The sequence below is a fragment of the Hemitrygon akajei genome, unplaced genomic scaffold (assembly GCF_048418815.1).
Source record: "Hemitrygon akajei unplaced genomic scaffold, sHemAka1.3 Scf000133, whole genome shotgun sequence".
In the NCBI taxonomy this organism is placed as follows: Eukaryota; Metazoa; Chordata; class Chondrichthyes; order Myliobatiformes; family Dasyatidae; genus Hemitrygon; species Hemitrygon akajei.
The window spans coordinates 172,139-190,012 of NW_027332019.1; positions in this window are offsets into that span (position 1 = coordinate 172,139).

Below are 17,874 nucleotides of genomic sequence, written 5' to 3' on the forward strand. Positions count from 1 at the left end.
TTTAGAACCCTTTTAAAACAATGGAACCACAAGAGCAATACACCAATCCTCTGGCACCATCTCTGTTTCTAATGACATTTGAAGTATTTCTGTCAGAGTCCCTGCTATTTCTACAACAACTTCCCTCAAGGTCATAGGGAATATCCTGTCAGGCACCGGAGACTTATCCACTTTTATATTATTTAAAAGCGTCAGTACTTCCTCTTCTTTAATCATCACAGTTTCCATAACTAACCTACTTGTTTCCCTTAACTTACACAATTCAATATCCTTCTCCTTAGTGAATGCCAAAGAAAAGACATTGTTCAAAATCTCCCCCATCTCTTTCGGCTCCACACATAACTGTCCACTCTGATTCTCTAAGGGACCAATTTTATCCCTCATTATCCTTTTGCTATTAATATAATGTATAAACAATTTTGACCCGGCCCAATAATCCCCTCATAACAAGTATCTATATCAAATTTTGAACCAAAAATCTATTTAGAATGGATAAACAGCCTATCTGACATTAATAAATGGGTCATTAATCCTTAATTAATGTCTCAGAGATCTAAAATCCATTTCAATAGATACGGGTCAAATTTGACCCGGTACAGCCTCAATGTATAAAAATATTGTAGCACGTGTACAAAAGTATAAAATTTAAAGTAGTTTCATTTTGGCTCATTTTCGGTCACTTTAGGAAAAGTCATAAAATTTCGGCTAAAAATTGCATTTAGGGTGTTTTTATCCTGCTGTCAAATGTCAAAACGGGTCAAATTTGTTCTGAACAGTATGTAAGGGTTAATATACAGTGTTTCTATTTTTTTAATCAGTATACGTATATCATAATTGACTTTCTTATCTATTATTACAATTTTTAAATGTTATTATTTATTATTATTATTAGCTCTGTTAGATTATGTGAAAGAGATGGTTGTTGACTTCAGGAGGGCACGGAGCGACCACTCCCTGCTGAACATCGACGTCTCCTCGGTAGAGATCATTAAGAGCACCAAATTTCTTGGTGTTCACCTGGCGAAGAATCTCACCTGGTCCCTCAACACCAGCTCCATAGCAAAGAAAGCCCAGCAGCATCTCTACTTCCTGCGAAGGCTGAGGAAAGTCCATCTCCCACCCCCATCCTCATCACATTCTACAGGGGTTGTATTGAGAGCATCCTGAGCAGCTGCATCACTGCCTGGTCCAAAAATTACACCATTTCAGATCGTAAGACCCTGCAGTGGATAGTGAGATCAGCTGAGAAGATCATCGGGGGGTCTCTGTTCCCGCCATCACGGACATTTGCACGACACGCTGCAACCGCAAAGCAAACAGCATTATGAATGACCCCATGCACCCCTCATACAATCTCTTCTCCCTCCTGCCATCTGGGAAAAGGCACCGAAGCATTCGGGCTCACACGACCAGACTATGTAACAGTTTCTTCCCCCAAGCTATCAGACTCCTCAATACCCAGAGCCTTAACTGACACCTGACTGCCTTATTGTCTTGTTTATTATTTATTGTAATGCCTGCACTGTTTTGTGCACTTTATGCAGTCCTAGGTAGGTCTGTAGTCTAGTGTAGTTCTCCCTGTGTTGTTTTTTACGTCGTTCAGTCTAGTTTTTGTACTGTTTCATGTAGCAGCATGGTCCTGAAAAACGTTGTCTCATTTTTACTGTGTACTGCACCAGCAGGTATGGTTGAAATGACAATAAAATGTGACTTGAGTTTTGTTTCAGAAATAAAAGGGTTGACTAAAAGGGAAAGTGACAGAAGAAGAGAGCAGTAGTGATAGGGGATTCGACAGTGAGGGAAAAGACAGGAGATTCTGTGGACATGGACGGGACACCCGGGTGGTATGTTACCTCCCAGGTGCCAGGGTCAGGGATGTCTCAAATCGCATCCACAACATTTCGGAGAGGGAGGGGTAGCAGCCAGTTGTCTTGGTACATATTGGTACCAATGACATAGGAAGGAAAAGCAATGAGGTCCTGAAAAGTGAATTTCAAGAGCTCGGTAGAAAGTTGAGAAGCAGGAACTCCCAGGTAGTAATTTCTGGATTGCTACCTGTGCCACGCATCAATGAGGGCAGAAACAGGATGATCTGGCAGGTAAATACATGGCTGAGAAGCTGGTGCAGAAGGCAGGGCTTCAGGTTCTTCGATTACTGGGATCTCTTCTGAGGGGATGACCTGTTCAAAAGTGATGGGATGCACCTGCAACCGAGGGGGACCAATATTATCACAGGTAGGTTTGTTAGAGCCGTTGGGGAGGGTGTAAACTAACTTGGCAGGGCGGCGTGGGAATCGGAGTGAAGGGACTCAGAATAGGATGGATGGTAAAGAAAAAGTAAAGATAGCATGCAGTCAGATTGTCAGGAAGGGCAGGCAGGTGATGGGACTTAGTTGTAGTCAGCAGGCTGAGTATCAAATCATCAGGGATGCAAAACCAGAAAGGACAGCAAACACAGAGCTCAAGGTGTTGTATCTAAATGTGCGTAATATAAGAAATAAGGTGGATGATCTTGTTGCAATATTACAGATTGCCACGTATGACGTTGTGGCCATCACTGAATCGTGGCTGAAGGATGGTTGTAGTTGGGAGTGGAGTGTCCAAGTTTACACGTTATATTGGAAGGTAGGCAGAGGGTGTGATGTGCACCGGTAATGAATGGCATCAAATCAGGGGAAAGATGTGACATAGAGTCAGAAGATGTTAAATCACTGTGGGTTGAGTTTAGAAACTGCAAAGGTAACAGAACGTTGATGGCAGTTATACACAGTTCTAGCCTAGCTAGTGAGGCTAGAAATAGGAAGATAACACAGCTAAATACGTGGCTAAGGAGTTGGTGCAGAAGGGAGGGCTTCATGTTTCTGGACAATTGGGCCTTGTTCCAGGGAAGGTGGGACCTTTTCCAACGGGATGGTTTGCACCTGAACTGGAGGGGGACTAACATCCTTGCGGGAAGGATTGTTAGTGCTGCTCGGGGGGGGGGGGGGGGAGGGGGGATGGGGGGGTTTAAACTCGATTTGTGGGGGGAGGGGAACCAGAGTGTTAGAGCAGATAGTGAGGTGGAGGAGGATAAAGGTTATGCGAGAGCAGCAAATATAGTGCATGGACTAAAGCCAGACCTAACATATAAAGAGGCTTTGAGAAAAGAGAAACAGAATAAAGGGTGTAAAGGTAGTAAGGTTGAAGGGCTAAAGTGTATGTACTTCAAGGCAAGAAGCATCAGGGACAAAGGTGATGAACTGAGAGCTTGGATACATACATGGAATTATAATATAGTGGCCATTATAAAGAACTTGGCTGGCACCAGGGCACGAATGGATTCTCAATATTCCTGGATGTCAGTGCTTTAAAAGGGATGGGGTGGGGGGGGGGGAGAGGAGAAGGGGTGGTGTTACTGATCAGGGATACTATTACAGTTACAGAAAGGGTAGGTAATGTATCAGGATCCTCTTTTGAGTCAGTATGGGTAGAAGTTAAGAACAGGAAGGGAGCAGTTACTCTACTGGGGGTATTCTATAGGCCTCCTGCTAGCAGCAGAGATACCGAGGAGCACATTGGGAGGCAGATTTTGGAAAGGTGCTAGAATAACAGGGTGGATTTAACTTCCCTAATATTGATTGGCATCTGATTAGTTCCAATGGTTTAGACAGGGCAGAGTTTGTTAAGTGTGCCCAGGACGGGTTCCTGTCACAGTATGTTGACAGGCCGACTAGGGGGAATGCCATACTAGATCTAGTATTAGGTAACGAACCGTGTCAGGTCACAGATCTGTCAGTGGGTGAGCATCTGGGAGACAGCGACCATCGCTCCCTGGCCTTTAACGTTATCATAGAAAAAGATAGAATCAGAGAGGACAGGAACATTTTTAATTGGGGAAGGGCAAATTATGAGGCTATAAGGCTAAAACTTGCGGGTGTGAATTGGGATGATGTTTTTGCAGGGAAATGTACTATGGACATGTGGTCGATGTTTAAGGATCTCTTGCAGGATGTTAGGGATACATTTGTCCCGGTGAGGAAGATAAAGAATGGTAGGGTGAAGGAACCTTGGGTGACAAGTGAGGTGGATGGAAGAAGGCAGCATACGTGATTTTTAGGAAGCAAGGATCAGGTGGGTCGATTGAGGAACATAGGGTAGCAAGAAAGGAGTTTAAGAAGGGGCTGAGGAGAGCAAGAAGGGGGCATGAGAAGGCCTTGGTGAGTAGGATAAAGGAAAACCCCAAGGCATTCTTCAATTATGTGAAGGACAAAAGGTTGACAGGAATGAAGGTAGGACCGATTAGAGATAAAGGTGGGAAGATGTGCCTGGTGGCTGTGGAAGTGAGCGAGGTCCTCAATGAATACTTCTCTTCGGTATTCATCAATGACAGGAAACTTGAAGATGGTGAGGACAATATCAGTAAGGTTGATGTTCTGGAGCATGTTGATATTAAGGGTGAAGAGGTGTTGGAGTTGTTAAAATATATTAGGACGGATAAGTCACCGGGGCCTGATGGAATATTCCCCCGGCTACTGGGGAATAGGGTAGTTACAAAACCTTATGGGGAAAGAGTTTAAGAGTCGCGATGCTCTATAAAACACCGGTCAGGCCACTCTTGGAGTACTGTGTCCAGTTCAGGTCGCCTCACTATAAGAAGGATGTGGAAGCATTGGAAAGGATACAGAGGAGATTTACCAGAATGCTGCCTGGTTTAGAGAGTATGGATTATGATCAGAGATTAAGGGAGCTAGGGCTTTAGTCTTTGGAGAGAAGGAGGATGAGAGGAGACACGATAGAGTTGTACAAGATATTAAGAGGAATAGGTAAACTGGATAGCCAGCGCCTCTCCCCCAGTCCACCACTGCTCAGTACAAGAGGACATGGCTGTAAGGGAAGGGGCGGGAAGTTCAAGGGGGATATTAGAGGAAGGTTTTTCACTCAGAGAGTGGTTGGTGCGTGGAATACACTTCCTGAGTCAGTAGTGGAGGCAGATACACTGGTGAAGTTTAAGAGACTACTAGACAGGTATATGGAGGAATTTAAATTGGGGGGTTATATGTGAGGCAGGGTTTGAGGGTCAGTGCAACATTGTGGACCGAAGGGCCTGTAATGTGCTGTACTATTCTATGTTCTATGTTCTGCTCCACGAGGCGAGGTAAGAGATTGCTGAACCTCTGGATAGGATCTTTATGTCCTCGTCCACGGGAATGGTACCAGAGATTTAGAGGGAGGCGAATGTTGTCTCCTTGTTCAAAAAAGGTATTAGGGATAGTACGGGTAATTATAGACCAGTGCGCCTTACGTCAGTGGTGGGAAAGCTGTTGGAAAAGACTTTTAAAGATAGAATCAATGGACATTTAGAAATCATGGTCTGATCAGGGACAGTCAGCATGGCTTTGTGAAGGGCAGATTGTGTCTAACAAGCCTGATAGAGTTCTTTGAAGAGGTGACCAGGCATATAGATGAGGGTAGTTCAGTGTATTGATCTACTTGAATATTAGTAAGGCATTTGACAAGGTACCACACTGTAGGCTTATTCAGAAAGTCAGAAGGCATGGGATCCAGGGAAATATGGCCAGGTGGATTCAGAATTGGCTTGCCTGCAGAAAGCAGAGGATCGTGGTGGAGGGAGTACATTCGGAAAGAAGGGTTGTGTCCCACTAAGATCGGTTCTGGGACCTTTAACTTTTCGTGATTTTTATTAACGACCTGGATGTGGGGGTAGAAGGGTGGGTTGGCAGTTTGCAGACGACACAAAGTTGGTGGTGTTGTGGATAGTGTAGAGGATTGTCGAAGATTGCAGAGAGACATTGATAGGATGCAGGAGTGGGCTGAGAAGTGGCAGATGGAGTTCAACCCAGAGAAGTGTGAGGTGGTACACTTTGGAAAGGACAAACTCCAAGGCAGAGTACAAAGTAAATGGCAGGATACTTGGGAGTGTGGAGGAGCAGAGGGATCTGGGAGTACATGAACACAGATCCCTGAAAGTTGTTTCACAGGTAGATAGGGTAGTTAAGAAAGCTTATGGAGTGTTAGCTTTCATAAGTCGAGGGATAGAGTTTAAGAGTCGTGGGGTAATGATGCAGCTCTATAAAACTCTGGTTAGGCCACACTTGGAGAACCATGTCCAGTTCTGGTCACCTCACTATAGGAAGGATGTGGAAGCATTGGAAAGGGTACAGAGGAGATTTACCAGGATGCTGCCTGGTTAAGAGAGTATGGATTATGATCAGAGATTGAGGGAGCGTGGGCTTTACTCTCTGGAGAGAAGGAGGATGAGAGGAGACATGATAGAGATTTACAAGATATTAAGAGGAATAGAAGAGTGTACAGCCAGCGCCTCTTCCCCAGGGCACCACTGCTCAATACAAGAGGACATGGCTTTAAGGTAAGGGGTGGAATGTTCAAGGGCGATATTAGAGGAAGGTTTTTTGACTCAGAGAGTGGTTGGTGCGTGGAATGCACTGCCCGAGTCAGTGGTGGAGGCAGATACACTACTGCAATTTAAGAGACTACTAGACAGGTATATGGAGAAATTTAAGTTGCGGGTTTTCTGACAGGCAGGGTTTAAGGGTCGGCACAACATTGTGGACTGAAGGGCCTGTACTGTGCTGTATTGTTCTATGTTCTATGTTCAAAGCAAAGATTAGTGGGAAGATGGACGATTGGAACATTTTTAAAAACCTAGAGAGAGCAACTAAAAAAGGCAAAAGATGAAATCTGAAACCAAACTAGAAAATGATATCGACGTGGATAGTAACAGTTTTCTCAAGTATGTTAAAAATGAAAGAGAAATGACAGTGGATATAGGACCGCTAGAAAATGAGGCAGGACAAATAATAACAGGGGACAAGGAGATGGCTGATGAACTAAATGAGTACTTTGTGTCAGTTTTCGCTGTGGAAGACACTAGCAGTATGCCTGATGGTGTAATGTGTGAAGGAAGATAAGTGGGTGCAGTTACTGTTACAAGAGAAAAGGTGTTCAAAAAGATGAAAGACCTGAAGGTACACAAGCCACCCGGACCAGAGGAACTGCACCCTAGGGTTCTGAAAGAGGAGGCATCGGAGATTGTTGTAGAATTAGAAATGATGTTTCAAAAATCAATGGACTATGCCAGATGACTGGAAAATTGCAAATGACAATCCACTCTTTAAGAAAGGAGGAAAGCAGCAGAAAGGAAATTATAGACCAGTTAGCCTGACCTCAGGGGTTGGGAAGATGTTAGAGTCAATTGTTAAGGATGAGGTGATGGTGTACTTGGTGACATAGGACAAGATAGTACAAAGTCAGAATTGTTTCCTTTAGGTAAATCTTACCTGATGAATCTGTTGGAATTCTTTGAGGAGATTACAAGCAGGATAGATAAAAGGGATGCTGTGGATGTTGTGTACTTGGACTTTCAGAAGGCCTTTGACAAGGTGCCACACATGAGGCTGCTTACCAAGTTAAGAGCCTATGGTATTACAGGAAAATTACTAACCTGGTTGCAACATTGGCTGATTGGTAAGAGGCAGTGAGTGGGAATAAAAGGATTGTTTTCTGGTTGGCTGCCAGTGACTAGTGGTGTTCCACGGGGGTCGGGATTGGGACCGGTTCTTTTTATGGTCTATATTAATGATTTAGATGATGGAATAGATGGCTTTGTTTCCAAGTTTGCAGATGATACGAAATTGGTGGAGGGGCTGGTACTGTTGAGGAATCAGGTAGGATGCAGAAGGATTTAGACAGATTAGGAGAATGGGCAAGAGAGTGGCAAATTAAATACAATATTGGAAAATACCTGGTCAGTCACTTTGGTGGTAGAAATAAATGTGTGGAATATTTTCTAAACGGGGAGAAAATCCAGGGATCTGAGATGCAGAGGGACTTGGGGGTCCTTGTGCAGAACACCCTGGAGGTTAACTTGCAGGTTGAGTCAGTTTGTTGGTGAGGAAGGTAAATGCATGTTAGCATTCATTTCAAGAGGTCTAGAACACAACAGCGAGTAGGTGATGCTGAGCATTGATAAGGCATTGGTGAGGCCTCACCTCGAGTATTGTGAGCAGTATTGGCCCCCTCATCTGAGAAAAGATGTGCTGGCATTGGAAAGGGTCCAGAGGAGGTTCACAAGGAGGACTCCAGGAATGAAAGGGTTATCATACGAGGAACATTTGATGGCTCTGTGTCTGTACTCGCTGGAATTCTGAAGGATGAGGAAGGATCCCATTGAAACCTTGTGAATGTTGAAAGGCCAAACAGTGTAGATACAGAAAGGATGTTTCCCATGGTAGGAGAGTCTAGGACAAGAGGGCACAGCCTCAGAATAGAGGGGCGTCCTTTCAAAACAGAGATGCAAGGAAATTTCTTCAGCAAAAGGGTGGTGAATTTGTGGAATTTGTTGCCCCATGAAGCTGTGGAGGCCAGGTCGTTGGGTGTATTTAATGCAGAGATTGACAGCTTCTTGTTTGAACATGACATCAAAGGTTACGGGGACAAGGCCGGGATCTGGGGTTGAGGAGGAGATTTAAAACAAAGGATCAGCCATGATTGATGGTGGAGCAGACTCGATGGGCCAGATGGCCTCATTCTGCTCTTATGTCTTACAGTTATTATGGTCTTATGGACTATTTTCTAAATGGAGAGAAATTTCAAAAACTGAGATGCAGAGGGATTTGGGAGTCCTTGAGCAGGATTCCCTGAAGGTTAATTTGCAGGAGTCTGTGGTGAGGAAGGCATATGCGATGTCACCATTCATTTGAAGAGGGCAAGACTATAAATGCAAAGATGTAATGTTGAGTCTTTATAAAGCACTGGTGAGGCCTCACTTGGAGTATTGAGAGCAGTTTTGTGCCCCTTATCTTGGAAAGGGTGTGCTGAAACTGGAAAGGATTCAAATATGGTTCATGAAAATGATTCCAGGATTAAATGGCTTGTTATATGAAAATCATTCGATGGCTCAGGGTCTGAATTCACTGGAATTCAGAAGAATGAGGGGTGACCTAATTGAAACCTATAGAATACTGAGAGAGCTTGATGGAGTGAACGTGGAGAAGGTGTTTCCTCTGGTGGGCATGTCTAAGGACACAGACTCAAAATAGAAGGGTGTCCTTTTGGAACGGAGATGAGAAGAATTTCTGTAGCACAGAGAACTGAATCTGTGGAAATCTTTGCCTCAGGCAGCTTGGGAGGCCAATTCATTATGTATTTTTAAGTAGAGGTTGATTGATTCTTGATTGGTCAGGGCATGACGGGGACGGGGGAGGTTGGGGAAGACAGGCGATTGCTGCAGAGAGGAAAAATGGATCGGCCATGATGAAATGGCTGAGCAGACGATAGGGAAAATGGTCTTATGGCCTAATACAAGAATAAAAAGCTCCTCTGAAGGTATATGGGGTCCTGTGGAGAGCCTGCATGCAACACTGTGCACAGGTCTGGTCCCCGTCCCAGAGGCAGTCTATCGGATAAAGGGAATGAAGAAGTTTCCCAGATTGATTTTGGGTTGTGGTAGTGTCCTCAGAGAGATTACAATGATTGGGCCTGTCCTAAAACTACCGAAATACGAGGTCACCTCAGCAGGGCTGAGATCGGGAGAAATTTCCTCACTCAGATTGTGGTGAATATTTGGAAGTTTTCTAAATTTAAAGTCAAATTTTGGGGCTCAGCGATGATGGGAACGTTGCAGGAAAGTGGCGCTGATGTCGAAGATCAGGACTATTGTGAGGAAAGGGTAGAATAGGTGCAACGGGCTTCCTATTTTCTAAAGCACGAGTTTACCTTTGCGCCTTGTTCTCCCTTGGTTTTCAGCCGTTCGGATTGCACAGGGGACCGGTGAGAGCTCCGGAGATCCATCGGCAGCCGCTGCAGGGCAGCTCCCGTCTCCCAGCAGGAAGGGACGGGTCTGGGAGACAACTCCAGACAACAGGCCTCGATCCTCGGCGGAGAAAGGCCGAGCGCCCTCCGTGTAGCTGAAACATCTCACGGAATATCCGCCAGTCTCTTCAGCTCTGCCTTCGAAAGGATTCACGACCCGCTGGTGGTGCAGCCGAAACCCGAGGCGCAGCTCCCGGTCTCCGGCCTCACTCGGTCCCGGGTCCAAACCCCGGCCCAGCCGGGCGCTCAGCGTCCCGCCCACTGACACCCCTCAGCCAATGCGAGCAACCTTCTCCCAGCATTGGTCGCTAATTGGCTGTGACTGTCTGAGGACGGGCTGCAGCTGGGAGCTGGAGATGTCAGTCACAGTTTGTTCTCAGGATCAAAGGAAGTTCCCCGAAACTCATATTTCAAAATAAATTTTATTACCAGAGTACAGTTAAGTCACCACATACAACCCCGAGAAGCATTTTCCTGTGGACATACTGAGAAAAAGTATAGAATATTAACCATAACAGAAGTAGGAAGTGAAAGATCAGCCAGAGTGCTGAAGGTAACAAACTGTGTAAATGCAAATATGGAGAAACAGGATAAATAACAAGAGCATGAAATAACCGCAGCGGCTGCTGATGGATCTCCGGAGCTCTCACCGCTCCCCTGTGCAATCCGACAGGATGAAGGCCAAGGGAGAACAAGGCGCAAAGGTAACCTCGTGATTTAGGAAATAAGAAACAGGTGCAGGCGTTGTCATTCGGCCCGTTGCGCTGTTCTGTCCCTCACTCAGAACATGGCTGATCTTTGACCTCAGCGCCACTTTCCTGCAACGTTCCCAACATCGCCGAGCCCCTAAATATGACAGTTTAATTTAGGAAACTTGTGGAGAAAACTCCAAATATTTACCGCACTGTGTTGGGGAAATTTCCCCTCATCTCAGTCCTGCTGAGGTGATCTCGGATTTTGAGTCTGTGATCACTGGTTCCACTGCCCAGCCAGGAAAAACATCATTCCTGCCCCTACCCTGTAAATACCCTGTGAGACTGTGTCTGTCTCAATCAGGAAGCTTCTCCATGTGAACCTTGTGTTCATGAAATTGGTGACAGTTCTTTCAGACCAGCAGCTTTGACCACAAGAACACCAGACAGTGGTCAGCATGGAATGTCCTGCAGTTACTGCAGGAGAAGGACTGGATTGACACAGTGGAGTGGTTCCCTGAGCAGACAGTCCAGACCATCTGGCAGAATGCCTCATCACCAGATCTCACCGACAGGCACCAAGACCTCACCTGTCTTTCGGCGAGAGGGCCCCTCCCAGTCTGATCCTTGCTGCATGCCCGGAGATCACTCCCACAGCGCGCTGCCCCGAGATTACTGCAGTGGAGACGAGACGGTCACTCGCCTCTTTGCGGACTGTGGGCTGGCGAAGATCTGTGGAGAAAGATGCAAGGGCCTGTGCCACAGCAGCTGCGTGACAGAAGGCTCACTGATCCTCGGGCTGTTCCCAGGACGCGTAGGAAAACGGACAGCGAGTGCTGCTGGAAGATCAGCAACTCGGGGAAAGACGCCCGAAACTTGTTGGCCTGCCATCACATCGAGATGTCCGGAGAGCAGGGATTCCCAACCTGGGGTCCACGGTTACTGGTATTGGTCTTTGGCATTAAAAAAATGTTTGGGAACCCCTGCTGTACAGGAATGCTGCCGACTGGCACATTCCAGACTACAGGGACACCATTGGTACTACAGGGATCCTCTACACCGGACAGGGGGAGGCCGGGTTGGCTGAGGAAGCCTTACAGTTATTGTAGGAGTGAACCACCCCAGGGGGGGACATGGCTTCTCCTTTCAGCGCAGGACTTCATTCGTCTTCCAGGGGAAGGTCCTTCCGACCGCAGGGATGAGGCCTTTGGAGATTCAGCTGACGTTTTTGTCGCACTGGGTTTTTAAGAGATGGGGTTGCTGGCCATATGGCCAACCCTCCTCCGCTCGTAGCCGGGCTTAGACAGTCCATGGCCGCGTTTTCTTATCTATTGCCTGTTTAATGTGTTTTTGATCCCACACTAAACATAGAAATGGCCAGAATTTCCACTGAACACATCCAGCAAAACCATGTTCATTCCCTGAGTCTGCAGCGCGCGTAGTGGACAATCGCGGTACTGCAGGGGATCAGCAGCTCCCCGAAAGTGAAAGCATTCTGAATCAGGAAGTGCTGGGAGTTAACATGGCTTCGAAAGGACCGGTCGAGAGTTTGAGCGAGGAGGCAATTTGTCCCGTCTGCCTGGATTTCTTCACCGATCCGGTATCACTGGAGTGCGGACACAACTTCTGTCGCTCTTGTATCACACGGTGTTGGGAAAGGGAGGAGAGAAACTCCTGCCCGGAATGTAGAGAGGTGTTTGCTGACCGCACCCTCAGGGTGAATCGGGCCTTAGCAAATCTGGCTGACAAATTTCGAAATCTAAACCTGAATCCGAAAGGGAAGGAAAGTAAACGTCACTGCGAGGAACATGAGGAAGAACTGAAGCTGTTTTGTGAAACGGACAAGACACTGATCTGTCTGGTCTGTAGAGACGCGCAGGAACACAGAGAGCACCGCTTCATGCCGATTAAAGAAGCTGTTAAAATCTACAAGGTAAAAACTAACGTTAATTTAATACTTAACACATTTCCTTTGTCCTGCGAGCCTCCATAACCAACACTTCATTCTTTGCAACTTGCGCCATCTCCAACGGGATTCTAGCATCTATCCGTCCCACAGCCCACCCCCGCACCCCGCAACTCTCCACTCTCTATACGCATCGCGCTCCACGTCCTGTATTACCCTGATCCACTCGCTCCTCCCCACTGATCTCCCTCCTGGCACTGACACCTGCAAGCGGGACAAGTGCTACACCTGACTCCTAACTCCTCCCTCGTCACCATTCAGGACCGCAAACAGCCCAGTTCCTCCCGTTTCTTCCATGGTCGATTGTCCTCTCGTATTAGATTCCTTCTTCTCCAACTCTTTACCTCTTCCACCTGTCCCCTCTCAGCTTCTCACTTCATCACCCTCCCTCACGTTCCCCCTCACATTGTCTCACCCGTCACCTGTCAGCTGGTTCTCATTCCCAACCTTTTTATTCTGGCTTCTGTCCCGTTCTTTCTCAGTCCTAATGAAGGGTCTCATCCCGAAACACCGACTGTTTATTTCCCCTGAATAGATGCTGCCTGACTCAGTGAGTTCCTCCGGCATTTTGTGTGATAATCGGGTTTGATCACCTGTTTCTTTTGATGCATCTTTATTTCTATTTCCTTCACTCTCTGACTTCCAGGATCAGCTAAAATCTTCCTTAGACTCTCTCACAAAAAAGAAATCAGACTTCCAGGAAAAGGAGCAGCAACAGAAAGAGAAGATTTCCGGAGTTCGGGTGAGGCTTACTGAGCATAATTTCTGATATTACTGTCGAGTTCTGCTCCATTTAATGCAGAATAGCAGAGTATCGCAGCTCCCGTGACCTGGGTCCGATCCTGACCTCTGCTGCTGTCTGTGTGGAGTTTGCATGCTCTCCCTGTGGCCATGACAGTTTCAGACACATTCCAAGGACATACTGGATGAATGGTTAATTACAATTAACCCTGTGAAGGTGGAGGAGAGTGATGTGAATCTGCTGGGAGTTAATGGGTCACTGAGGGAGAATAAGTTTCAGGAAAATGTGAGGGAAAGGGGTTGACGGGAAAATCTCAGAAGTAGTATGGACCCCACTGGACCGAATGGTCACTTTTATGTCATAAGGAAATACAACACAGCAATGCAGGAAACTAATCTTCTCCTTTCATTCGACAGAAACAGTCACACAGCGTTCAGTCCCACATCACATCCCAGTTTGCTGAACTGCGCCAGATTATCACCGAGAAAGAGCAGAGCTTACTCAGGGATCTCAGGGAAGAAGAGGAGAGGATTCTCAACCCAATGGAGAAAAATCTTCTTAAGATTCAAGAGAATATAAGGATTATTCAGGAGGAAATCACTAAGTTAAAGGAACAGATGGATCAAAAAGACAGTGTGATGTTTCTCAAGGTGAGGGATTACATTTCAATTTATTTCTGTCAGATTGAACTAAATGAACAGTGGTATATTTGAAATAAAGACAGCACAGCGGCCAATTCAACCAAAGCAATTACCGCTGCTGGTGTCCTCACACAGATTGTTCTCCTTGCATGACAAACCTCCAATCACTCCACTAATGACATTCTAAATATCGGAGATTGATATTCGATCCTTTATCAGCAACATACAATATTTAAGCGATGAAATTTCAGCATAATTAATTGTAAATTAAACTGCAATTAATCGGTCAACAAAAGATATGGCATCTGCCTGTTCCAGGATCAAAACAGCCCAGAACAAAATACGAATACGTAACTTATTCCCTTCACTTTTACCACGTCCCCACTCACGTGACTGGTTATCGTAATGAACACATAACACAGAATACAATGCAGACAAAAAACAGACGTGTTGCTCCTCCACACAGCATTTACAAATGGCAGTAAACTGGTTTTCACCAGACAATTGATGCAACTATCCAGGATTGTTGTTGTCCCAAAACTGGACATCCACAACTTCTGTACATCCCAGGACAGAATGTAATCTTTTCTGAAATGATTTACTCTGATCATAACAAAGAGCTGCTGATTGTGTCCTTAATTACCGCATTAAATATCCTCTAAAACTCCCATTAACACCCAGTTCCAGTCACAGGCTGTGAGTGTGTGGTGCGGTGGGTGTGAGGGTCTCTCTGTCAATCAGTGAGAACAAAGAATGTGACCCAAACATCAGACTTATCTTCCATGTCCGGTTTCCATCAGATTACAGAAACTTTCACTGACTCTACTTTTTCGAATTAGTTTTACATGGGATTGTGTCCCATTCTCCGTCACGAGCAGGCCATTTGGTCCATGTTCTATGAATTTCCCCTCGGCCACAAGCCTCCTGCCACCTACTCACCGCACTCAGCAACAATGTCCCAACTCCCTGGTCCCTCACGTGTTTATCCAGCCTCCCCATTACATTCAATCTCTGATGTTCCATTTCAACCACTCCTGTGGCACGGAGTTCCACATCCTCTTCACTAAATTTCTTGCGGGATTTATTAAAACCTCCTGGCATTTTATCTTTGACTGAAGGTCTCCCCATAAATAGAAACATAGAAACAAAGAAAACCTACAGCACAATACAGTCTCTTTGGCCCACAATGCTGTGCCAAACAATTCTGTACTTACTTTGGAAATTACCTCGAGTTCGCCATAGGTCTCTATTTTTCTAAGCTCCATGTACCTGTGTGGGAATCTCTTGAAAGAGCCTATCGGATCCGCCTCCACCTTCGTTGCTGGCAGCTCATTCCACCCATTCCAAAACACTTACCCGACATCTCCTCCGTACTACTTCCAAGCACCTGTGTCCTCTCGTGTTCGCCATAATGAGGTACTTTTTCCACCTTCGCGCAAGCAAATCCATCACTAATCTTAAATTGTTCCATTTTATCATTCTGATGTCTTATCCAGATGAAAATGCACAGCCTGTCCTGCCTTTCCTGTAAGTTCCATCCTCTCAGTAATGGTCTAACTTTCAGAAACTTTCCCTATAATTTTCCCCGTGGTTCTGTATTGCTGGTGTGTGAGTGACTGTGGGAGTGGGAATTTTCAACACCTTGTAATGATTTCGATGAAATTCATGATGTGGACATTAAGTCCAAGTCTAATCAGATTTGTGCTTTTATTTATTTCAGGAGGAAGCTCATCGAAACAGGAGGTAGGACATGCTCTTTACTGAAACCCTGTATGGATTTGTAAAATTCCAGTTTATCACCAGCAGTTTAATATTTACAGAATCAGTGATGATGTCCAGGAATTGTCAGTGACAGATGAGGCCCTACCAGTTGAAAGATTCGATTGCTTCTATTTGTTGAACACAGTGCTGACAGAAACACTTGATGCCATTAACCGAGGTAAAACTTACAAAGATTCATTTTTCCCTGTTCATGAAACACAATTAATTTATAAGCTGAAGCAAGGATTGGCTGTGATAATGGACTGCAGGGGAACTGAAGCTTATTCCACATCAGCCCCACTGACTGGGAGGCATCACTGTCACACGGTCAGCTGGAGATGTCAGACCCCTGAACACACCAGCACAGGGTCACAATACAACCAATACACGGGACTGTCAGATGAACCACTCTGTCCTGATTCCAGACACACTGCACTAACGTGCCAAGACATTAATTTGAATCTACCACAGGAGCTCAGAATGTAATACTGACTTGATGATATTGTAGGGAATAAAAGCGGATATCAGTGTGGTGACGGGGATTGTCAGGAAAATACACAAGTCCTCTGTGCCCTGTGAGTGCAGACTCTGACTGACACAGGTCTTCCCCCTTCCGGATCAGCATCTCTCACTGTTGTTAGAGAGAGAAGAGGGGAGCAATAGTGATAGGGGCCTCAATTGTCAGGGGAACAGACAGGAGAATGTATGGACGTGAATTGGACACCCGAATGGTATGTTGCCTCCTAGGTGCCAGGGTCAGGGATGTCTCCGATCATGTCTGCTGCATTTAGAGAGGGAGAGAAAACAGCCAGATAACTTGTTGCATTTTGGGACCAATTACATAGGAAGTAAAAACAAAGAGGTCCTGAAAAGAATCTGGCTAGCTTGGTAGAAAGCTCTGAAGCAGTACCCCCAGGGTTGTAATTTCTGGATTGCTGCCTAAGCCACGTGCTGGTGAGGGTAGAAACAGGATAATTTGACAGATAGAGCATGGCTGAGAAGCTGGTGCTGGGGACAGGGATTCAGGTTCTTGGATCATTGGGATCTCATCTGGTGGAGGAATGACCTGCTCAAAAGGGATGGGTCGCACCTCGACCCGAGGGAGAACAATATTCTCACAGAGAGGTTTGATAGAGCTGTCGGGGAGGGTTGAAACTAATTTGGTGGGGTGGGGAGTTGGAAGTGGAGTGAAGGGATAGGACTGATGGTAAAAATGCAAAGATTGCGTACAGTCAGACTGTCAGATAGGGCGGACAGATGAGAGGAGAAAATTGCAGCCAGCAGGGTGAGTATCAGTGCATTAGACATGCAGAATTAAAAAGGGTAGCAGATAGAGTACACAAAGTGTTATATCTCAATGCAGGGAGTATGAGAAATAAGGTGGATGATCTTGTTGCACTATTACCGATTGTCAGGTATGATGTTGTGGCCATCACGGAAACGTGGCTGAAGGATGGTTGTAGTTGGGAGCTGAATGTTCAAGGTTACACAATGTATCGGAGGAAGGAAGGAAGGTCGATAGGGTGGTGTGGCTCTGCTGGTAAATCAGCAGCTAGATGTGACATAGGATTGGAAGATGTTGAATCCTTGTGGGTTGAGGTAAGGAACTGCCAAAGTAAAAATGACACTGACAGCAGTCATACACAGGCCTCCCAACAGTCAGTGGGTTGGGGCCCACAGATTACAACTGGAAATAGAAAAGGCTGATGAAAAGGACAATGTTATGATAATCATGGGAGATTTCAACATGCAGGTCAATTGGGAAAATCAGGTTGGTAAAGGATCTCAAGAGAGTGAGTTTGTTGAATGCAATGTGATGGCTTTCTAGAGCAGTTTGTCGTTGAGCCTACTCGGGGAACAGCTCTACTGGATTGGGTGTTATGTATTGAACCAGAGGTGAGTAGTTAAAAGAACCCTTAGGAGGCAGTGCTCACAACATGACAGAGTTCAACTTGAAATCTGATAAGGAGAAAGTAAAGTCTGACATTGTAGTATTTCAGATAAGTGAAAGAAATTACAGTGGTCTGAGAGAGGAGTTGGCGAAAGCAAACTGGCAGGGATGAGAGCAGAGCAGAAATGGTGTCAGTTTCTGGGAAATTGAGAAAGGTGAAGGTTAGATGTATTCCAAAAATAAATAAATACTCAAATGGCAAAATAGTAAAACCGTGGCTGACAAGGGAAGAAAAGTTAATGTAAAGGCAAAAGAGAGGGAATACAACTAAACAAAAATTAGTAGGAAGA